Source organism: Macaca mulatta, chromosome X, assembly GCF_049350105.2.
Source record: "Macaca mulatta isolate MMU2019108-1 chromosome X, T2T-MMU8v2.0, whole genome shotgun sequence".
In the NCBI taxonomy this organism is placed as follows: Eukaryota; Metazoa; Chordata; class Mammalia; order Primates; family Cercopithecidae; genus Macaca; species Macaca mulatta.
Genome location: NC_133426.1, coordinates 45,125,974 through 45,150,265, shown reverse-complemented (window position 1 = coordinate 45,150,265; position 24,292 = coordinate 45,125,974). Strand labels below are relative to the sequence as shown.

General features: G+C 43.6%; 1 protein-coding gene across 3 annotated transcripts in view; it reads left to right on the top strand.

Annotated features, from left to right (window-relative positions):
- Positions 1–24,292, top strand: part of DIPK2B (divergent protein kinase domain 2B) — a 54,851-nt gene that overhangs the window by 20,610 nt on the left and 9,949 nt on the right. The window lies entirely within an intron of this gene.

Here is a 24,292-nt window from a genome sequence, read left to right as displayed (position 1 = left end):
TTCCAAAAAAGACCACATCCTAGGGTGACCAAGCATCCCAGTTTGCTTGGGACTATCCCAGTTTTCACACTGAAACCTCTCGGTTGCAGGACAATCTGAACAGTTGGTTACCCTGCCCCTTCCCAGAGGTAGCCACTATTCTGACCTAACTCACCATGGATTAGTTTTACCTGTTTTTGAAGTTCGTTTAAATGGAATCATACAATATGTACACAACACATCATGCTATTTATCTATGTCGTTGCATGAATCAGTGGTTGGTTTTCTTTCACCACAGTGTAATATTCCACTCTGTGATGGTTTCACACCGATGTATTCTGCTGTTGATGAACATTTGGGCTGTATTTAGTTTGCACTATTGTGAATTAAAGTTGCTACGAACATTATTGTACATATCTATTGGTGAACATAAGCACGCAGAAGTGGAATTGTTGAGTACATATGTACATATGGACAGATTTAGTTGACTCTGCTAAGTAGTTTTCCAAAGTTGCTATGCTGATTTCCTCCTATTAGCAATGGGAGAAAGAATTCCATTGTTTCATATCTTCATCAACACTTAACTACTGTTAGTTTTTAATTTTTGTTATTTTGGTGGGAGTCTGGCAGTATATCATTGTATGGTTTGAATTTGCATTTTTCTAATAACTGATTATATAGAATCCTTTTTCATATATTTACTGGCTGCTTTGATTTCATCTTTGGTAAAGTACTGGGTTTAGTTTGTCCATTTTTATAGGATTGTCTTTCTTATTAATTAGTACAAGTTATACAAGTTGTATTTATATTCTAGATACAAGCTCTTTGTCAGGTATGTATTACAAATATCTTCATCCAGGCTAAGGCTTGACGTTTCCCCCTCTTAATGGTTTTTTTTTTTTGTTTTTTTGTTTTGTTTTGTTTTTTGTTTTTTGTTTTGAGACAGGGTGTCTCTGTCACCAGGCTGGAGTGCAGTGGCATGATCATAGCTCACTATAACCTCAAACTTCTGGGGTCAAGCAATCCTCCTGCCTTCAGCCTCCCAAGTAGCTGGGAGTACAGTTGTACACCATGCTCAGCTACTTTTATTTTTTTGTAGAGACAGGGTCTCACTGTATTGTCCCAGGCTGCCATAATTGCTTCGTTTGATGAATTGGAATTCTTAATTTTAATGAAGTCCAGTTTTTTAATATTTTATTTTATGGTTAGCGCTTTTAATGTCCTGTTTATCCTGTGTTCATGAAGATGTTCTCTCGTTTACTTCTAGAAGCTTTAATATTTTATCTCTCATACAGAGGTCTATAATACATCCCAAATTACTTTTTGTGAGTGAGGTACAGTAGGGGTTAAGGGTTTTTTTCCCCACATGAATATCCAATTGACCAAGCATTATATTTTTAAAAAACCACTATTTCCTCACTGAATTTCAATAGAATGTGAGAAATCAGATGACTATGTATGAGTGAATCTGTTTCTGGAATCTCTGTTGTATTCCACTGGTGTATTATCTAGCTTTGTGTCAATATGAAACTGTATTAATTACTGTAGATGTATAGTAAGCCTTGATATCCTGTAGCATAAGGCCCTCAGATTTATCCTTCTTCATTGGAATTCTAGCATTTCCAAATAAATTTCAGTACCATTTTGTCAGTTTCCACAAAACCTGCTGTAATTTTGATTCATTAAATATATAGAGCAATTAGAAGAAAAGTGACACCTTAACATCATTGAGACTCCCAATCCATGAACATGGAGTAGGTCTCTATTTCCTTAGGTCTTCTTTAATTTATCTCATTGTTTCATGGTTTTCAGCACAGCTATGTTGCACACGTTTTGCTAGCTATCTTGGACATTTGATGTTTTTTGGTGTTACTGTAAATGATATTGTTAGATACACTGGATATTTGATATTTTTGCTGTCACTAGAATTTGTATGGTTTCAAATTTTATTCTCCTAGCCTCTGTTGCTAATACATAGAAATACAGTAGTCCCTCCTTTATCCCTGGTTTTGCTTTCCACAGTTTCAGTCACCCATGGTCAACTGTGGTCTGAAAATAGGTGAGTACAATACAATAAGACATTTTGAGAGACAGACACCACAATCACATAACTTTTATTACAGTATATTGTTATAATTGCTTTGTTTTATTATTAGTTACTATTGTTAAGCTCCTACTGTGCTTAATTTTTAAATTAAGCTTTATCATAGATATGTAAGAATAGGAAAAAAAACAGTGTATATAGGGCCTGGTACTTTCTGTGGCTTCAGGCATCCACTGGAGGTCTTGCAATGTATGCCCCATGGATAAGAGGAAACTACTGTACAAATGATTTTTGTGTATTTACCCTATATCCAACAATCTTGTTAAATTTACCTATTATTTCTAATAGCTTGCCTATAGATTTTTTTTTATTTTTCCATGTATACCATTATGTCATTCCATCTTCAAATAATTGTAGTTTTATTTATTTTTTTCTCACATTAAAATATGTTCTATTTCTTGCCTTATTGTACTGGCTAGAGCTTCCAATACATTGAAAATAGCAGTGGTCCTAGTAGCATAACCATTTTGTTCCAAATTTTAGAGCAAAAGAACTCTGTATTTGAGACTCATCAAGAAAGAATCCACTGGTGACCTATCTCATGTCTAGTATTCCCCTAGTCCTCTTTTGCCTTCATCTTTTATTCTCAACTTATCTGCTTCAAGGCTGGGTGAGCCTTTTCCGGAATCTTTTTCATTAATGAGATCTATGAATTATAATTAGATATCTATTTTAGCAGACAAACCAAATGATTTATTGGTCCCCCCCTTTTTAAATAATCCTATAATATGACGAAGACCTGGAAATTGATAGGTTATTCTTTGTCCCATTCAAAACAACCGCTTAACACAAATGCTGATGAGGTGATGTTCCAGTGGCTCCAACACCGAGTTATTCCATCATTTGAAGGAAAAAGATGAGCTGTGTGGGGGCTTGCTCACACACTCTTTCTGGGCAGTGAACAAGCACTGTGATTAAATTCATAGGTATCACAGGAATGTTAGCTATAAGATTTTTAATATACCCTCAGTATGACTAAAGATGTTTCCTTCTACTTCTACTCTAGTTTATTGAGAATTTTTCGTAAATTTTATAAAATGCTTTTTCTGCATATATTAAGGTGACCATATATTTTCTCTCCTTTATTCTATCAATGTGGTAAATTACATTGATTTATTTTCAAATATTAAACCAACCTTGAATTCTACTATTTTTTCAGTTATTTTTCTCTTTATGTTCTTCGTTTGGACATTCTCTGTTTTTTTATTTATTTTGTTTTGCTTTGTTTTAGCTCACTAATATGTTCTACTGTGCCCAATTTTCTGTTAAAGCCAGTAAAGAAGTTCTTAATTTCAGATATTGCATTTTGCATTTCTAGAATGTCTATTTAATTTTTTATAGATTCCAACTATCTTGAAATTCTCCCTTTTTCATTCATTTGGTCTCTTTTCCTCTATTTTCTTAAAATCTTAACCAGACTTACTTTTAATTCCTCATTTCTACTCTAATATCTGGATTATCTCAATTATCTCTGGTTCCACTTCTGTCTATGTTGATAGTTTTTCTTTTTCTTGATTATTAGTTATTCCTTCTTCACATTTTGGGGGTAATTTTTAATGGGGTAATTTTTTATTGTATGCCAAATTTTAAGTGTAATGCCTTATAAAGTTTCTGAATTATGTCATCTTCCTTTAAAAATTGTTGAGTTTTGTTCTAGTAGCCAATTAAATTGCTCTCAAATCACTTAAAGCCAGGATTTTGCAATCTCAAGACTATTGACACTTTGAGCTGGATCATTCTTTGTTGGGGGAAAGAGGCTGGCTTATACCTTATAGAATGTTTAGCAGCATCCCTGGCCTCTACCCACTAGATGTCAGTAGTGTTACAACCCCCCCGTTGTGACAACCAAAAATGTTTCCAGGTGTGGTCAAAAATATCCCCTGGGGAGAAAAATTTCTTCCATTTGAGAGCCACTGCCTTAATTCTGTTGAGAATGGATTTTAGACTTTGTTCGTGTAGCTTTCCTGGTCTCGCCCTTACTCCTAGGACATGGTCCCTGCTGATAAGGCGTGATCCTTACGACTAGAATGTGGACTTTCTGAGGTCCAGTTGAAAGTCCAGGATATTCACTAAGATGTCTAGCCAAACTTCAACCTTCACCTCTCCAGCACCATGCAGCCTCTGAAATCTCTGCTTAGCAATACATTCTTCTAATGTGGTTCTCTGATAGGTCTCTAGAGGCCTACCCTACTCACATGCTGCTTAGGAGCTGGCCAAGGACCTGAGGGAAATTTTTACAAAGTTACGGCAGCTCCTTCTCTGTGAATTTCTCCTTTACAGGACTGTGTCTTCCAAATCCCAGCCATTTTGGCAGCCCCAAATGCTGATCTCTGTTTCCTTTACCTAGCACAAACCTACACTGCAGCTTGGAAAATGCTCTCAGGGAAAAAGATAGTGTGAATATGGGGCTCACCTCGTGTGTATCCTTTCTCACAAGGATCATTGTGCTGTGTTGGTTGTGGTTCAATACCTGCAAAGAGTTGTTTTGTATATTTTGCCGAGATTTTAGAGCTATTTACAGCAGAAGGGTAAGTCTGATACCAGGTATATTTTGTCATGGCCAGAACCAAAAATCCCAGAATTATCTACTCTCCAGGAAAGAAAAAAAAATGCTACTGCATGCATATATCAAAATCCTAAATATAGCTATTAAAGCCATCTTTCTTAATTTTGAGAATCCGGCTTTATTCTAAAACACTTTGGCATTTTGGATACTATTTCAAGGCTGAAGAATGTGTGAGGAACTCCTGTGGTTTTCAGCCCAGCATATACTAAGAGAACTGAGGCCTTCCTTGCTTTGGCCAGGACCCAGCTGGGCATGGGATCCAGAGGAGAATCTGACTTAAATAACATACTTACAGCAGATGAGAAAAGCGCTTTATATAGAGTACATGATGGCTTTCTTTCTGTTTTCTCTCCAATCATATAGGCAGCTTCTTGAGGGCAGCGATTGGATCTTTTATCAGTGTCTTTTCTCACACATGTCTGACATAAAGTAAACACTTCATAAATGTTTGGGAAATAAAGAAAAGAATAAATGAATGGATATGACATCATTTACTATTCACTATTCACAACTTAAAGGTGACCCTTGATCCATGCCTGTGCTAACTCCTGATACAGCCAACTCTACACAGTTTCACTGGAGACCTTCTGATTTTAGAGTCCCTGAAATTTTTGTCTTTCCCCAAGTGAGAATTTTTACTGGCTTATCTTAGGCATTAACAAGCAGAAAACCCCTGTATTAGTCCACCTTGCATTGCTACCAAGGAATACCTGAGGCTGGGTACTTTATAAAGAAAAGAGGTTTATTTTGGTTCACAGTTCTGCAAGCTGTACAAGAAGCATGGTGCCAGCATCTGCTTCTGGTGGGGCCTCAGGAAACTTCCACTCATAGTGGAAGGGGAAGCAGTAGTAGGGATCACATGGTGAGAGAAGGAGCAAGAGAGAGGGAGGGAGGAGGTGCCAGGCTCTTTTTAATAACCAGCTCTCATGGGAACTAATAGAGTGAGAATTCACTCACCACTGAGGGAGTGAATTTATCTATTCGTGAGGGATCCACCTCCATGACCCAAACACCTCCCATGAGGCCCCACCTCTAACAGGAGGAATCATATTTCTTTTCTTTTTTTTTTTTTTTTTTTTTTTTTTTTTTGAGACAGAGTCTTGCTCTGTCACCCAGGATGAAGTGCAGTGGCACAATCACAACTCACTGCACCTTCGACCTCCTAGACTCAAGAGATACTCCCACCTCAGCCTCTCAAGTAGCTGGGACTACAGGTGTGCACCACCATGCCTGGCTAATTTTTGTATTTTTTTGTAGAGACAGGATCTCACCATGTTGCCCAGGCTCTTCTCGAACTCCTGAGATCAAGCAATCCTCCCACCTAGGCTTCCCAAAATATTGGGATTACTGCACCTGGTAGGGATCACATTTCAACATGAGATTTGGAGGGACAGATATCCAAACCATATCAGTCCCACAGTTCATACTCCATGGAATATGACTCTTGATACAGAAATGTCTACCCAATTTGGGCAAGAAGGGATGGTGGCACAATGATTCATTAGCATTCTTCAGAGACTGATCTCTCCATAGTTAACTTGGAGAAGAGACAACTGAGGTATTTTGACAAAGGGCAGGAGAAGAAGTTGATGGGGAGCCTCTTGCTCAGGAGGACAAAGGGTGATTTCTCCAGGGGGTTGCCTAGTAAGCTGACCCAAGTGCTTCTGAGGATTGTGCTTCAAAGGCAAGGTAAGACACCAAAAGGAAAGGCAAGGGGCAAATACTGATTTCCCTTCCAACATTGTTTCTCTAGGATCAAAACTGTCTCCCCACCAATAATCTTCTCAGAAGGCTTCCCCTGCATCTAGAGCCCCAACATGTGCTAACTATGGTGGAGACTTTCTGCACACCATCATGTTTTGAGACTCAGCAGGTAGTCATTTACCTGTGGCACTTGCCAATTCTAGGGACAAGACAGTGGACACTATGTATGCTAGGGTTGGGGAAGGGACTCTAGAATATAAATGGCTCTCTAATTAACAAACAAATATAACTACCTTATAGCTTCTTGAGATTGATGCTTTCTTGTCATCCTAAAACTATAGTCCTTCCCTCAGTGTTCTGGATCTAAAGAATTCTCTATAGGACCAGGAGGGCTGCAGTAACATGTGGAAACTCATGAGGCTCACTTCATTCTTGACGTTCATTGTTCTTGGATGCATCTGATCCCTCTGGCCTCCCTGAGGTCCTGTCCATGGCCCAGTGGTGAAAAATGTATGCCCCCCACCTTTTCATTGTCTGTTTTACCTTAATACTTCAATCTCTCACAGCTCAGGGGGCCATCAGATTGTCTAAGCATATTTTCCTGCAAGAGGTCCCCATTACAGACCCCCTTCCTTCTGCATAGACCTCCCGGCTGTGCACAGAGAATTCTTCCAACAAAGTGCTCCTCCCCTACAGCAGCCTCAGAATCACCCCATTCATTGTGAGGTGGAAAAGCACCACTTCAGGCCTGCTTCAAAGAGCAATGTGACCCATCTCCTTGCTTCTCACCTTCCCTTTCTCAAATACATGCTTAACCTGGCCACCTGCTACCCTCCCCAAAAAATGGATCTTTCCCTTTCCAGTTCAAAAACTTTCTTTTCTTCAATTTTTTACTTTTATTTGTTATTATTAAAGTGACATAGACTCATTGTAAAAATGTATAAAGTATATATACATATATATGTGTGTGTATGTATATACATGTATGTGCGTGTGTGTGTGTGTGTATATATATATATGAACACAAAAAATAGGGGGAAAAAATCACATATAACTCACCACTGGGTTGCCACAGAGGCAACCACTGTTCACACAGTGGTGTTTTTTCTTCTAGTCTTTTTTCTAGTCATATTTAACATGGTTAAAAGTAAGTTGTATATGTAATACTGAATATTCTTCTATGACTAAATATTACATCGCATAATAACCTCCATATCATTAAAACTCTTCACAAGCATCATTTCCTCAAATGTATGGACCACAGTTTTATTCACTATTGTTGACTATTTACATTTTTTATTTTTATTATCATAAATAATGCTTTGATGAACATCCTTTTGCAAAGTCTTTGTCTGAATTTCATGTTAGGTCTTTGAAACAAATTTCCTTTTAAAAACTACCACATACCTGCTACTTTCTATGGACCAGGCATGCTTCACATACATTTGTCACAGTTAATCTTCAAACCCTCTAAGATATTCTTGTTCCCATTTTACAGATGGGGAATCTGAGGCTTAGAGAGATTTACATACATTGTCGAAGGTCACCCAGCTAGTAAATTTTGGAATTGAGATTTGAACACAGGCCTGTCTCCTGACTGCAGAAGTCACACCCTTAAATACTATGCTTTGTGGCTTCCCTACTTCCCCGTAGTGGAACCACTGGGTCAAGGGGTATAAAGGTTTTACACCTTTGAATACATATTGCCAAACTGAATATAACTCCCTCTAAAGAGTTTTTTGGGGGGTGCCCATGGCATCTTCATGAACAATCATCTTTGCCTACAACATTACGCACATTATAAAATAAAATCTAAATTCCTACATGTGGTATTCAAGAGTCCCACCGTTTTCTCCCAACATACATTTCCAATCTTCTCCCCTGATAAACCCAAGTCTGTGTCCCATAGACCAGACATGGCCTTTAACTCTGCTCCTTGCCTTTGCTCAATTCTGATTCTTCAGTTAAAATACATTGACATTAGATCTCCACCTGCCAAAATCCTACTCATTCTTCAAGGCCGTGCTCATACCACCTCTTCTGTGAAGCCTACCTGGATTTCCCTACTGCTTTCTTTTCTGTATTCCCATAGCACCTTGTTTACATCTCTTACAGCATTTGTCATATTCTGCCCCGTATTGAACTTTGTGGTGTATATGTCACTCTGCCCCACGAGGGTACCTTGGGTGTAGGGGCCTTCTCTTATTTATCTTTGTGACCTCAGTAGGTCCTACTTTGTATAAGGCTCAACAGCTTATACAAAACAGAGCACTGATAAGCTTTTGTTGAATAAATGACTTAAAACAACCTCAGATGGGAGCTGTTACAAGTTTCCTAACACACAGGCATGGTTGCAGCAGTATATTTGGGTTGAGGGAAGAGTCCCCAAATTCTTTTTGTGTCTCCCTGCAATGCAGTTCCAAAGGACCACTGAGCCTAGTGACAGACCTGGGTTGGAACTGACAGCACTTCGTTCTCAGCTCAGGCCCTTCTGGGCTTTGTGGCCTCTCTCTCTAGTGCTTCTGTGGCTAATTTCTCACACCCAGCCTCTAGGAAGGTGCCTGCTTTTCTTTCTCCCCAGACCCTTCCTTCTACCACAGAAAGGACCTGGTAGACAGTACCTTGTGAAGGTACCCAGGGTGCAGAGGAATGAGGCCAGTGAAGAGGGGGAAATAGGGGTTGGGATGGGAGATAGAAAGGAGGTTCAGGCTGGGCACAGTGGCTCACACCTGTTATTCCAGCACTTTGGGAGGCCAAGGTGGGAGGATCACTTGAGCTCAAGAGTTCGAGACCAGCCTGGGCAGCATAACAAGACTCTGTCTCTACAAAAATTCAAAAATTTAGCTGGGTGTGGTAGTGTGTGCCTTTAGTCCCAGCTACTTAGAGAAGGCTGAGGGAGAGGATCACTTGAGCCCACACCACTGCATTCCAGCCCATGTGACAAGATGATGAGACCCTGTCTCTACCTGCATCCCGTGAAAGAAGAAAGAAAGAAAGAAAGAAAGAAAGAAAGAAAGAAAGAAAGAAAGAAAGAAAGAAAGAAGAAGGAAAGAAAGAAAGAAGAAAGAAAGAAGAAGGAAAGAAAGAAAGAAAGAAAGAAAGAAAGAAAGAAAGAAAGAAAGAAAGAAAGAGGAAAGAAAGAAAGAAAGAAGAAGGAAGGAAAGAAAGAAAGAAAAAGAAAGAAAGAAAGAAAGAAAGAAAGAAAGAAAGAAAGAAAGAAAGAAAGAAAGAAAGAAAGAAAGAAGGAAGGAAGGAAAGAAAGAGAGAGAGAGAAAGAAAGAAAGAAAGAAAGAAAGAAAGGAAAGAAAAAGAAAGAAAGAAAGAAAGAAAGAAAGAAAGAAAGAAAGAAAGAAAGAAAGAAAGAAAGAAAGAAAGGAAGTTAGTTCAGTGCACCAGGAGCTTCTCTCAGGTACCCAGAGAATGCATCACCGGCTCCTCCATGAGCTCTGTCTGCACTATGTCCATCTACTGGAGAGCTCCTCACCCGAAACCTGGCCCAGAAGCTGCCTACCCAAGCCTGCTCCTCTTTCCAGCCTTTTCTCAGGACAGTAAACCTCCATACCCCAAATACAGACTCAGGGCAGTTAGGCTCCAGTGAGCTAGCTAAGTCTAGCTGAAGAAAGTCACCATGGGATATGCAAAGGAAGCCAAAGGTGATGTGACAGCTTTGTAATGTGTCAACTTGGCTAGGTTGAACTACATTTCCCAGAATTCCTTTCCCTCTATGCTTCGAATTAGAGTGGACCACAGATAGATTCTGTCAGGAGTCTTGGAGGGTGGAAGTGAAACAGGGGTTCTTTGATAACTCACACACATTGCCACTTACCTGCTGGCTCACCTTGCTGGTGTAAAGCATGGTCAGGCCTGCAGCTGCTCTACCTTTCCCCGTCCACTTCTTTAGTCTCAACGACTCCTGAGCCAGGTTTAGCTCCATACTACAGGACTCCAGCCTCTGCAGGCCACCACACCACCAAGGTCAAGGCAACAAGAACTGACATGGTTTCAGTCAGTCCTCGTGGGCTCCAGCTTGCGCTATGGGTTCGATCTTGTCCTTGGTCTTCCCCCACTTTGCATCTATCTTCCCTTCCCAACTGTCTGCCCAGTGGACTTCAAGCTCCAACATCAGATGGGAGGACAGCAGCCCTACAGAGACTGCTTAGCCAGCTCCCATGACTGTATAAAGTCAAAACCCTATAAAACTGAAACAATCTCCTGGTGCTCCTGTCTCTGATTGAACCCTGACTCATACAGGTGATGCAATCTCAACAGAAGGGCTGGGGGGAACTAGAAGCCTGGCAGCGCCTGCTCTCAGGCAAGCGTGAGGGTTTTCCTGACAATCAGAATTCTGCCTGAGCCTCCTGGGCCAACAGGACCTTTGCACAGCAGAAGCCACTGGGCTCCTATGGATATTTCTGCAAGCTTTGGATGCACGAATGAGTTGTCAGAAGCACTTGGTTTCCTGTATTTTGATTTAAGAAAGAAGAAGAAAAAAGAAAACCAACAGCCCATATAAAAAGAAATGGCCCAGTGGAGAATTATGATGAGCTTTAGCACACCTGAATCGAAATGACAGACCATGAAATAATGTGTTTTACTCTGCCTCAGCTGCCCTGCTCGCCCCGGCTATTAGCTCAATTGCCTGCCAGGATGATTATTTCATCTGCCACAGTGAAAATCTTTGAGCAACCCACAAACGCTTCAGTGACAAGTTTCCAGAGGCCCTGGAATGGAAGAAGATGGTGGACAAAGTGGGAGGTGAGAGGAAAGAAAGCGTCTTTAATAGGAAGGGAAAGTTAGCTACCACCTCCACCAGAGGAGTCATCCAAGGTGTGGGCTACCCAATGGAAGAGGCGGCCACGCTCACTACTAAGTGAGCCTCTGGCTGCCAAAGGTTTGACAGCAAGGGGCACAGGTGGGCAAGGGAAGTAACCTTGACCAGGGCTACTGCTACATAGATACCATGCATGACACTGTGTGGTATTCAGCTAAGATGGTCGCCTACTTAACCAAGACAACACATGTCCCTCAAAGCAACCATTTGCCTGTATCTTAATCAGGGATCAGTAGTTGCAAGGATCAGAAACCTCCTCAGAAATTAAAGTGAAAAAGGGGTTTATTCTGTCGGAAGTACATCCATCCAGCCCTCCTGGTAAGAAAGAAATTGTAAGTTCCTATCTGGCTCCAGACCTGCATTGCTTCTCATCTCTGCTGCCTTCTGGGTGTCTGCTCCATTATCTCTCAGCAGACTGGATCTCTCTGTTAGTCATGCTCCCTGCTCCTCCAACATTACCTCTTCTACTGCTCCTGGACAAACCACCAGCTGCCTAAGTCAGCCTCTCAGGAATTGTGGGTTGGGGCACACACCCCGAGTAAGTGCACTGCAGCGCACCAATCAGTGTGTGGACAAGATTTGCTTACTAAGGACCTCTTAGGTACCCACCCACTACTATTTGCTGAGGCAGAGGTATGATTACCAAGGTATGATTATTCAAAGTTCCTGTGCACTGAACAGCTAAGGAGAGACCCGACGTGCATAGCACGAGGCCTGTGTAGCACAGAATGCAAAAGAAGGAAGAAAATGAGAGCTGGAAGGGCCAGGAAATCTGCCTGGAGGAGGTGTGGCCTAAACTGGGAGAGGAAGGATGGGACAGGGAAAATGTCCATGACGGATCTTCCACAGGCAAAGACGTGGAACTGAGAATAAGGCGTGACTGTGGGAAGAGCAAGTGTCACGGCCCTCCATTAGAGTGTCAGAGAGCGGTGGGTCGGGCAAGGGCTGGGGGTGGGGAGCTAAACTTCATTCTATAGGACAGTGGTTCTCAAACTTGGGCAGGCACCAGAATCCCCAGAAAGAGTTGTTGGCACACTCGCCCTAGAGATTCTAATTCAGCAGGTCTGGGGCAGGGTCTGAGAATTTCCATTTCTAAAGAAAAATGACTCGAAGACAGTGGATCTTTTCAGAAATGGGTCTAAACATGGTACGCAGGGACTGGCAAGGGTTCAGAGCGGGGTCAGGAAAATGGTGCTGAACCTTTATGGCAAAAGTAGGGCAAGGCCACGCTCACACAGGCTACTGGAGAAAGAGGGAAAGGGAGGGCACATCCAAGACTCGTGACACCTGCCATAGGCCGGATGATGCCCAGGGTTCCTGGAAAGATGAGAGCACATGAGATCCGCTGCCTGCGCTGGAGGCACAGACCACCTGACAGTGCCAGAGAGAGAAGACCCAACAAGGAGGCTGCAGGTTCAATGCCCCAGAAGACAGTATGACCTGGGCTGGGACTCAGGCAGGCGTGGGTTCAAATCCTGGCTCCACCCCCATGTACAAAGCCCTGGATGTGTTGCTTAGTTTCCAGGCACACAGAATTCTCATTGCAGGCGAGCACAGTGCCTGCCCTCGTGGAAGTGTGAGAACTAACCAAAGCACCACATGCAAGGCACAGAGCACCGGGCCTGAAAACAGAGCAGGCAAGCATGCAATAATGTTAGCAACTGGTTTTCATTGTCATCATTTCAAAGGCTGTACTCTGCAGTAACACATGGGTGTGTCTCCAGAAAAGCCACCCTTTCTGTTGGCTCCCAAAGGGTGTCTCAGGCTGGCATTTACCCTGGTAAATTCACCACAGTCCAGAGTTGGGGTTTCAATCATTCCTCCTCTGATTGAACAACACTGTATTGAGTATGAACTTTCTACAAGGTGCTAGGGACACAGAGGTGAGCAAGACAGACAAAGTCCCTGCTCTCTTAGAGCTCACATTTGGTGGTCTTCCCAGCACACCCTAAAAGAAGCCAATTCACACTGGCCAAGTCACAGAACCAGCAATTGAAATGGTATTTACAAAGTGTCACTCTCCCATACAGTGGAATGCACTTCTCTCTGCACGAAGGCAAGCTTCCGAGTAGTCAGAAGGCTGGTGGGTGGGTGCTGATCTAAGACGGGAGTCAGCCAGGGACGGCCTGGCCACCTGTCCCTGGGCCACAGTGCTGGAGGTCATGGGCTGGGGCATCCTCTTTCTGGATGCCAAGGTCAACACTTTGGTTTTTTTTTTTTTTTTTTTTTTTTTTTTTTTTTTTTTTTTGAGACGAAGTCTTGCTCTGTCACCCAGGCTGGAGTGCAGTGGCGCAATCTTAGCTCACTGTGACCTCTGTCTCCCAGGTTCAAGTGATTCTCCTGCCTCAGCCTCCTGAGTAGCTAGGATTACAGGCGCTCACCACCACGCCCGACTGATTTTTGCATTTTTAGTAGAGACAGGGTTTCACCATGTTGGCCAGGTTGGTTTCGAACTCCTGACCTCAAGTGATCTGCCTGCCTCAGCCTCCCAAAGTGCTGGGATTACAGACGTGAGCCACCACGCCCGGCCTCCCAAGGCCAACTTCTGACCCTTGGGTTATCCTGTCTTAATGTCCAGTCTGATTAACGCTTTGTGTCCATTTGGCCTCTTCAAATGGCTGAGAAGTTGATAACACTCACCCCCCCAATCCTTCTGCCTGAAATGATTTCCTGACTAGTGTTTCCCAAATATTTTCCCCACATTTCAAGACTGTCCTGTGTCAGTTATTGTCACAATGTGGATGTTGTTTGTTTGGCCCTCCACAGTACCTTTTGTGTTTACAAAGCACTCCACAGTCTGTAAAGCACAGTGACATATTTATCGCGAATTCAAGAAGGAAGTAACAGTGTCTGTGATGTCCGGAGGCCATGCAAGAGCCTGGCAATGCGGGTGTCCTTGGTGGCAAATACCATCGTCCCCACCTGACAGATGAGGGAACAGGGGCTCAGGAAGGGAAGGAACCAGCCTGGGCCAGCTGGAGAAGAGGTGACTAAGGTCACAAGTGGACATGACACAATGCATATGTTACAGGTCACAATGATGACACTGCAAACTGATATGGGGAGCCAAAGATCCAAGAGATCGGCCAATAAGATAAGGAAGTCAAAAATAGCTTCAGATATTCTGACCCAGAAGACTGGGAGAATGGTGGAGTCACTTACAGAAATGGAAAAATTAGAAAAGGGTGTTGCGTTTGGGACAGATGATAACAGAAAATGCTTCTAGAGCCCTTCCCATGTACCAGACACTGTTCTCACAACCTTGACCCTCTCAACACCCTCATGAGATGGGTACCGTAATTATGAGGATAACCATCAATTTAGGTTTGCCTGAGACAGTCCCACAGGATGCCTGCTGTCCTGATTTAATTCTTAAAACCACCCCCATTCACTCTCAAAAATATCCTGGCTCAGAACATGAGTCCTATGGGTCCCCTTAATTATTATCTGTCAGTTATAGGTGAGGAAACTGAGGCACAGCTAAATTAAAGAACTTGCCTCAGGTCATGCAATTGTTAAGTGACAGAGCTGGGATTTGAACCCAGGCAGCTTGACTTTCAATGACATAGTTGTAACTACTTGATTGTACTGCCTCCCAAAGGGGATGTTGAATCTAATTTTTCACCTTTGAAGTTTGGGGTGAAGGCTGTCCATCCATCCAGCAGAGACCCCTCCACAGGCCGATGGGAATACAAGATGGAATGAAGGGACGCAGACTGTTGGCCTGAAGAGGGGAGACAGGGAGAAGACATGCCAGGAGGCGCTGGGAGAAAGGAGAGTGGATAAAGCCACATTTGGGACTCCTCTCCTGGAGACTCTCCCCAGGGAATGAAACAGAACTTCTCTCAAGCCTTCTGCTCCTGCGAGAACATCCCATCAGGGCTCAACCCAGAACCTCTGCAGAATACCAAGAATCTAAACAAAAAGAAGCTCTGCCCAAGGAAAGGATGTCACCCGGAGTTAGGAGACCCTGTCTTCCACAGAAACTGTAGGCCTATAAGACAGGCTTTCTGCTGCAAGGGAAACATTTCATATCCCTGACCCCACTCCACCAACTCTGTTTTATGTGATTTTAACATCTATTCAACCCTCCTGGATATGTTATTCATTCTGAGATGATCCAAAGAAAACTCCAAATTCTATGCCCACTCTTGGCTCCTTCCTGTCTCTGCTTCTACCCTTTGCATCTAACTTTCTTCCTTTAGTGACTGAGAGTCAGGGAATCTGAACTGATCAGCCTAGGCCAACGGTAACAGACAGAAACTTCTAAAAGGAGAAAGGGGCCTATCGTAAACCTGCCATATCTTAGGGATTTCAAAGCAAAATTGAAACGATTTGGGAGCTATCTACTTAACAGATTTTCCTCCCTCCTTCAGTACCTGGGACAGTGAGCTAAGAGGGTAAGCTTTGCCTATAAACATGACTGAGAGTTATGAGGTGTCTACTTTTTAAATCACCCAAGTGGTTTCTCAAAAATAATCACTCTGGGACGGGCGCAGTGGCTCACGCCTGTAATCCCAGCAGTTTGGGAGGCCAAGGCAGGCGGATCACCTGAGGTCAGGAGTTCAAGACCAGCCTGGCCAAAGTGGCAAAACTCTGACTCTACTAAAAACACAAAAATTAGCCAGGCGTGGTGGCGCACGCCTGTAATCCTAGCTAGTCGGGCGACTGAGGCAGGAAAATCGCTTGAACCCGGGAGGCAGAGGTTGCGGTTGCAGTGAACCAAGATCACGCCACTGCACTCCAGCCTGGGTGTAAAACAAAAAGACTCCATCTAAAAAAAAAAAGAAAAAAAAGAATCACTCTGGTGGCCAGACACTTATAGAATCCAAAGTTAACACACCAAAAAGCTTTGTGCTATGTCTGGGTTTCAGTGGAAAATAATCAGAAAGACCTTTAATAAAAGAAAAAAAAATTCATCTACTGTAGTAGGAAAAGAATCGTGAAATGTTTGCCTTCTTTTTTTTTTTTTTTTTTTTTTTTTTTTTTTTTTTTTTTGAGACAGTCTTGTTTTGTTGCCCAGGCTGGAGTGCCATGCATGGTATAATCACAGCTCAGCGCAGCCTCAACCTCCCAGGCTCAAGCAATCCTCTCACCTCAGCCTCCCAAGTAGCTGGGACTACAGGTGTGGCACCACCATGCCCAGCTAATTTTTCATTTTTTTGTGGAGACAGGGTCTCCCTATGTTGCCCAGACTGGTTTGGAACTCTCGGGCTCAGGCAATCCTCCCACCTCAGCCTCCCAAAGTGCTGGGAATATAGGCATGAGCCACTGCACTCAGCCAAGATGTTTCTCTTAATGACACAAACCAAAAAAGAGTTTTCATTATTTTGAATACAATACAGCTTGGAGAAATGTTCAGTAACTTTTGGTTTAATTATCCACAGCTGAGACAGTTATTGAATCAACATTGTTTTAATTATAGAGCATTGATTAACTTATGATGCATGATTAACCTAAGTCCCATTTCACATGCATATTTAACAACTAAATCATGTGAATGGTGTTCTGGTGTGTAACCAGAAAGGAAACTCATAGGTTTATTAGCGTTAGCACGTTCTCTTCTTCTCCCTGGGTGAGCTTGAGAACAGTAAGTCCACTCAAAGTAAAAATTCATTTGTTCAAGATTTCCCTCAGCCTTCCAAATCTAGCTGGCAAGGAAAACCTTCTTACTGAGACAAGCTGACTTTTAATCTGGGAAAAGCCACATTTCTGGTCTTAGATTTTCTTTCTAAGAGGAGTTCATGTTCTTTTTTTCACACACTTATTTCTATCTGAGCAAATATTCAAATATGTTCAGTAGTGGTGAATCTTTGTCTTTTGAGAAACATTTGCTTTTGGAAACTGCCAAAAATCAGGCAGAAGCAAGTTGCACAATTAGGATGGAAGATGGGCTTCAGGATAATACGGCTATACAGGGGCACAGGATGGTGAATGCTTTAACGAGGTTCACGCACATTATCTTCCATGCCATTCCCATGAGGTTTGAGAAAAGACACTCAGTAGGCCCAGGACTTCCAATCCTAACCCCCTGCCCTTCCCTCATGCCTCAATAAAAGCCCATTTCTCTGGGTTGACGGGCTGCCTGGCTCTCCTGGAGACAAAAAGACTCCATGAGCCCACAGAAGCTTTTAAGACCCGAGGCAGCCCTGGCATCCAGCGACCATGCATCTGGTGCTTCGGTCACTGTTTCATGGGGACCCCCAATCACCCTCACTCATGGCATCTCTGCTTCTTTCCATAGCACTGCCCTATCCTCTCTTTCTCAGATAGATCCCAAATCAAAATCCCAAAAGGGAATCAGAATAATTGGCTTAACTCTTTAGCAACAGCTCATTAAAGCAGAGCCTTTCACACCAGGTACCCCTTATCCACCAAAGATGGCCTTGCCCTGCCGCCCTGAGCAGCGGCCATAGAAGGGGAAGCTTCAGCTATAAGGGTACGTAGGGCATGGAGAGTACCATGGCTCTGTATGGAAGGCACATCTAGCACGTGGCAGTGACAATGTCGATGCTGATAACCATGATGGTGACAATGATAGGTACCAATGTACTGAATGCAGAGGATGTGCCTCTCACCAGGCCAAGCCTTTTGCATGCATGTTCTGTGAGGTTTGTAAACCAAGTTTGTGCTGAAATTCCAAAGAGAGAGCTGGACAAGCAGCAGCAGAGAATTCCAACAGTGTCTCTGGTTCTTTTTACCATGCTAAAATGGACTGTTTTAGCATGGTAAATAGCTATGTATTGTCACACGATGGGTAGTGTGACAGTATCTTCACTGACCCGATATAGGACGTCTAAAAATGGAGGTGTCTAGGATGCCAGCTCTCCTTTGGTTCTTGTCACCCCAAGTTGCAGCATGGGGCTAGTGGCCAGTTGGAGTCAGTACACGGCCCTTAGACAGTCAATGCCTTTCCAGCCGCCACCTGGCACTGCTGATTCTTCTTTCCACTCAATCCTTCCTTGGAGTAGGCTCTGCCGTGTGATGTGAGGGGTCGGCAACTCTCCTTCAAGCAGCTGTGATTTCCTCCCGAGAGATTCATTCGGGTGGTTTTAAAGATTGTGTGGTTTTCTAGAGCACCCCTATTACAGTGCGCACATCCCTTTTTAAAGGGTAACTTTGGGCTTTTACCAGCCAGACCTTTCTGGGGACAGATGATAGCCATCTGAGGAGTGATGGGGAAGCCATTACCAGCTGTCTTTACCATCAAGAATGCACAGTCATTTTTATTTGTGTCTAAGCTAAAGAAAGAAGTCTGCCCAGGGACTTCTTCCAAAGCTCCTGAGATGGAAATGCTGAATTGCATCTCAGTTTCTTATCTCCCTTGCTCCCCTTCTGTTCCCTAGGCTTGGCTGGTAACAAGAACAGCTCATGATATCTGTCTAAATCCAGAGATCTAAGCCTCCAACAGACCTACCTTTCCAGAATTTCTAGGTGGGGACCTAGGAATCTGTAGGTTTATAGCATTCTGAAGGCTGGGATTGTCAGCCAAGTTTGGGACACACTGCCCTATTCTGAAATCACTGGCTTTTCCCCCCCCCCCCCATCTTTCTCCCCATTAAATCCATGTAATACCCTATTGGAATCTGGGTATGAAAGCAAACTTGGACACCAATAAGGAGCATTGGAGCGACCATGGCTCACTGCAGTCTTGAACTCCTGGGCTCCAGTGACCCTCTTGCCCCAGTCTCCCGAGTAGCTGGGACTACACCCAGCTAACTTTTAATTTTTTCTATTATTATTATACTTTAAGTTCTGGGATACATGTGCAGAACATGCAGGTTTGTTACATAGGTATACATGTGCCATGTTGGTTTGCTGCACCCATCAACCCGTCATCTACATTCGGTATTTCTCCTAACGTTATCTCTCCCCTAGCCCCCCAACCCCCGACAGGCCCCTGTGTGTGATGTTCCCCTCCCTGTGTCCATGTGTTCTCATTGTTCAACTCCCACTTATGAGTGAGAACATGTGGTGTTTGGTTTTCTGTTCTTGTGTTAGTTTGCTGAGAATGATGGTTTCCAGCTGCATCCATGTGAGCCACCACACCCAGCCAGGAGCATGATCTTTAACAAGCCACTTCCTTCCCGGTCCTTATTGCCATCTGGAACATGGGAGTATTTTACTAGATCACTGGATAACGCTGTCTACCATTTGCATTTACCTGCCAGGGCTGCGAAAATTAATGTCACGTTTTCCACAAATCTTTTGAAGCCTTTTTTTAATCAATCATTTTAAATTTTCAGGACTGTCACCAGGGCCAGAGAGAACTAAAGTTCCTGTGTGTGCTGAGATAACACCAGTGAAAAAGCCTGGCATAGGGCCCAGCACTTAGAACTTACAGAAAGTGTTAGCCTTCTCCCAACTGTGTTATACCAACCACATTTTCAAATAGTAGTCACTAAAGAGGCTTCTGCATCAAGCCTTCACATGCAGCTCCCATGCCACCCTCCAGAATTCACCTACACACAGGCCCACCAGCAACAGGCTACCTTTGCACAATATTCTCTGATGGCTACTCCAGAGCCCCAGCTCTTTCCACCACACTGTGGTCCCCTAGATGGGGCCATTGCTCAGCCCACCCCAATCCAGATGTGATCCCACTGTCATCTATTTCTGGCGAGATTCTCCGTCTGGACAGGTCTTCCCATGAGACAGAACCTGATAAGGAGCTAGGGCAATTCTGACATTACCGAAGGTCCACATAACTTCTAAATTTTGGTCTGGTCTGAAGGAAAACCTGTTCTTGCGCTAGTGATGGATGAACTGTCTTATCTCTAGCTTCTAGAGGGAAACAAAAGCATATCTCTTTTACTTTTTAAGTACCTCCATCACAGTCATGAAATCATCTGTCAAGACTATTTATCTTTTACGTTTCCATTCTGGTAAGAACCCTTTAAATGAGGACACTGCTGATTGCTGGTGATGTGTTTTGAGCAAACACTCCGGGGTATGGATGAAAGCCAATCGCAGGTCAAATGACTCCTCGGGGAAGTTACTTCTCCTCTATTCAGATTTCACTAAAAGCTTCCAAGATGAAAGCAAACTTAGATTTCAGTCTTAGTTGCTGTCCGTTTTTGTAATTAACAAGTGTTTTTCCTTTAGCTAGTGTTATCAGGCAGGGTCCTACCAGAGAAACAGAACCAGTAGGAGATACATATACATGTCCAGATTTATTTCAAAGAATTGATTTACATGATTGTAGGGACTGGCAAGTCCAAAATCCATATGGTATACTAGCAATCTGTAAACCTTTGGGCAGAAGCTGATGCTGTAGTTTGCAGATGGAATTCCTTGTTCCTTAAAAAAATCCGTTTTGCCCTTAAGGGCTTTGAATGATTGGATCAGGCCCGCCCAGATTATCTAGATAATCTCTTTTACTTAAAGTAAACTGATTGTAGGTGTTAATCGCATCTATGAAATGCCTTCACAGCAACACCTAGACTAGCATTCGATTGAATAACTGGGGAATACAGCCTAGCCAAGTTGACACAAAATTAACCATCACAGCAACATGTCTGCTAAATTTTATCGACCGTCTTACAGACTGTTAAGGATTGTGGTAGAGAACTGTGACAGCCACTCTCAGTATCACCCTGAACCAAAGGCCCCTATCAAGTAACAACATAGCCAAGCAAAATTCCAGTCGATGGAGACATTGACTGGTTGGCTGGCTTCCCAAGGGATAGCACCAGACAGGAAATGCAAGGATGAGGAAACCAGGCACGGGAGGGAGAGGGGCAACAGAGGTCCACGGTTTGGTTATCTTTTTATTTTTCACTGGGAGGTGGTAAGTTAGCCCTGTTGCCCATGTATGCAGATGCGAGAAGTGATTTAGAAACTCCAAAGCAATTGGTAATCCCCAAAATGGGTGTATCTGGTTTGAAATGAAACCTTATTTTATCGGAAATGGCTGGTTTCCCAATTCTGCTTGCCATTGGCCATATAATTGTGGGTTTGCACATGGCCAGCACATGCCAAACAGAAGTAGACAAAGGTCTCACTCTGTAAGTGGGACCTTGGGGAGGAGCTGCCTGCATCATAAAGGGAAGGGGTAGTACAAATGGTCTCTTAAGCCTGTTCCTGCTGTAGTTAAAGAGGTGGTTCAGAACCTTCTCAGCAAATATATCAGTTATCTATTGTTGTGTATTAAACCATTTCAACACATAGTGGCTTAAAACAGCAATCATTTATTTTGCTCATGAATATGCAACTTGAGCAGGGCTTGGTGGGAAAGGCTCACCAAGCTCCATGTGGCATCAGCTGGGGTGGTTCTATAGGGCATAGAGGTTCCACTTCCAAGATGGCTCAATCACATGGCTGGCAAGTTGGGGCTGGCTGGCAGTTAGCAGCCCTGCTGCAGTGAGTGGGAGACCTTGGTTTTCATCTCCACGTATGGCTCTCCATGTGACCTGGGCTTCCTTACAGCATGGTGGCTAGGTACAAAAGCAAGCATCCAAAGAGAGAACCAAGTAGAAGCTGTATCACCTTTTAAGACCTAGGCTCAGTGTTTTGTATCTTCACTCTTGCACCGTGCTATCCACCAAAAGTGAGTCACCAAAGGCAGTCCATATTCCAGGGGAGGGAAATGAGACTCTATCCCTTGATGGGAGAAGTGACAAAGAGTTTGCAAACATGTTTTAAAATCACCTCAGCAAACAATATTCTTGTTATCCATCCTCACGTTGAGTACTCTCTCTGACACCTCCTTTCTTCTCACCAACAGCCCCCAGCCATTCAGCTTATCACTAAGACTAGTATATTCTGCTACCAACAGATATCTTCAAGTCTTTGCATTCTCTCATCTCACACCTCAATCATTGCATCTTCCTAACTGACCTTCTGCCTCCATTATTTCCTCCTGTGATAGTTAGGATTAAGTTCAGTTGCATGTAACAACAAATCCAAGTAACAGTGGCTTAAACAAGATCAAAATACACTTTAATTCATTGCAACAGGGTCTCACTCTGTTGCCCAGGCTGTGCAGTGGCACAATCATGGCTCACTGCAACCTCCACCTTCTGTTCTCAAGTGATCCTCCTACCTCAGCCTCCTAAGTAGCTGGGTCTACAGGCATGCACCACCACATCTGGCTAGTTTTTGTATTTTTTTGTAGAGGCAGGCTTTCACCATGTCACCTAGGCTGGTCTCAAATGCCTGGAGTCAAGGGGTCTGCCTACCTCGACCTCCTAAAGTGCTGGGATTACAGGCATGAGCAACCATGCCTGGCCAAAATACACTTTTTAAAAAACATAAAAGAAACTGATACATAGCTGTCCAAGGCCAATATAGTGGCTCCATGATTGTCAGGGATCCAGGCTACTTGTGCCCTGATCCAAGATGGCTGCCTGAGCACCACCCATCACTTCCACATTCCAGCCAGGAAGAAAAAAGTGAAGAAAGCTACATCCTCTCCCTTTAAGGACTCTTCTCAGAAATTTTTACTTATATCTCATTGACTGGTACCTAGTCACATTATCACACCTAGCTGCAAAGGAAGCTGGGAATGAAATCTTTATTTGGGGTGGCCATATGCCTAGCTAAAATGCAGGGGCCAATAACTAGCAGTATTGGCCACACTCCTCTGAATCTATTGTCCACAAAACAACCCAGAATCGCTTTCCTAAAACGTATAGCTGAGCATAAAATGTGTATCTGCTTAAAGGCTTCAGTGGTCCCCTATCCCTTCTAGATAAAATCAAAATTCCTTAAAATGACTTCATCTGTCTTCCATTTTGGGATTCCTCTCTGTTCACTCTCACTAGTGATACTCTAGCTTCAAAAAGCCCTAACCACCTGTAGCTTCTAGCACATTCTCTCTCCTCTCAACATTTTTGCATATACTGTTCCCTCTGCATGAAATACTCTTCCACCCTCTTTGCAGGTTCAGGCTTCAGCTTAAACTCACTATCTTTCAAGAAGTCTTCTAGCATCTGTATTAGTCTATTCTCACACTGCTGTAAAGAACTACCTGAGGCCAGGCACCATGGCTCATGCCTGTAGTCCCAGTACTTTGGGAGGCCAAGGTGGGTGGTTCACCTGAGATCAGGAGTTTGAAACCAGCCTGGCCAACATGGTGAAACACAATCTCTACTACAAATACAAAAAAATTAGCCAGGTGTGGTGGTGCATGCCTGTAATCCCAGCTACTTGGGAGGCTGAGGCAAGAGAATGGCTTGAACCTGGGAGCTGGAGGTTGCAGTGAGCTGAGATTGCACCATTATACTCTAGCCTGGGTGACAAGAGTGAAACTTTGTCTCAAAAAAAAAAAAAAAAAAAAGAACAAAAAGAACTACCTGAGACTGGGTAATTTATAAAGAAAAGAGGTTTAATTGGCTCACAGTTCTTCAGTCTGTACAGGAAGCATGGCTGGGGAGGCCTCAGGAAACTTACAATCATGGCAGAAGGCGAAGAGGAAGGATGAAAACTCACTCCTTATCATAATAACAATAAGGGGGAAATCTGCTCCCATGATCCAATCACCTTCCACCAGGCCCCTCCTCCAACACTGGGGATTACAATTCCACATGAGATTTGGGCAGGGACACAGATCCAAACTACCACACCCGCATGGTGTTAGTGGCATCTGTATTAGTCTGTAAAGAACTACTGGAAACATTCATGAAAAAAAAAGCCTAGGTTCGTATCTCCAAGTCTTATCCCAAGAACACAGTGGTGCATATAAAAACGCTCAAGTGCAGCCTCATAGTTGTGATATCGAAGTCAAATGGCAGAAGGAATCGAAAGAGCCCATGGCAGGGAATGAATTCAACCTGGGATCAGCCTTCTTTCCAAGGGCAGGGTGGGGGGGCAATGGTGGGTAGAGACACAGGCAATGCAAAACTCAGATGGCCAGCTGAGGGCTGGGGAAAGGTGGGGTCCACCGGCTCTCCCATTCTTCCTCTTCCCCACCCTGTCCTCGGCCTGCCGAGTGCCCTCCTGCCGTGCTGCCCAAGAGAGCGCATTCCCTTCTCTGTTCCCTGGGTCTCTGTGCCCCACCCCAGTGTAGCCTGTGGTGGGGGAGGAGGCCTCCCATCCCGCCCCCGCAGAAGTGCTCTGGCTCCTCTCCCCAGCCACAGGGATCTGCCCCCTCTTCCCCCTGGGCGGA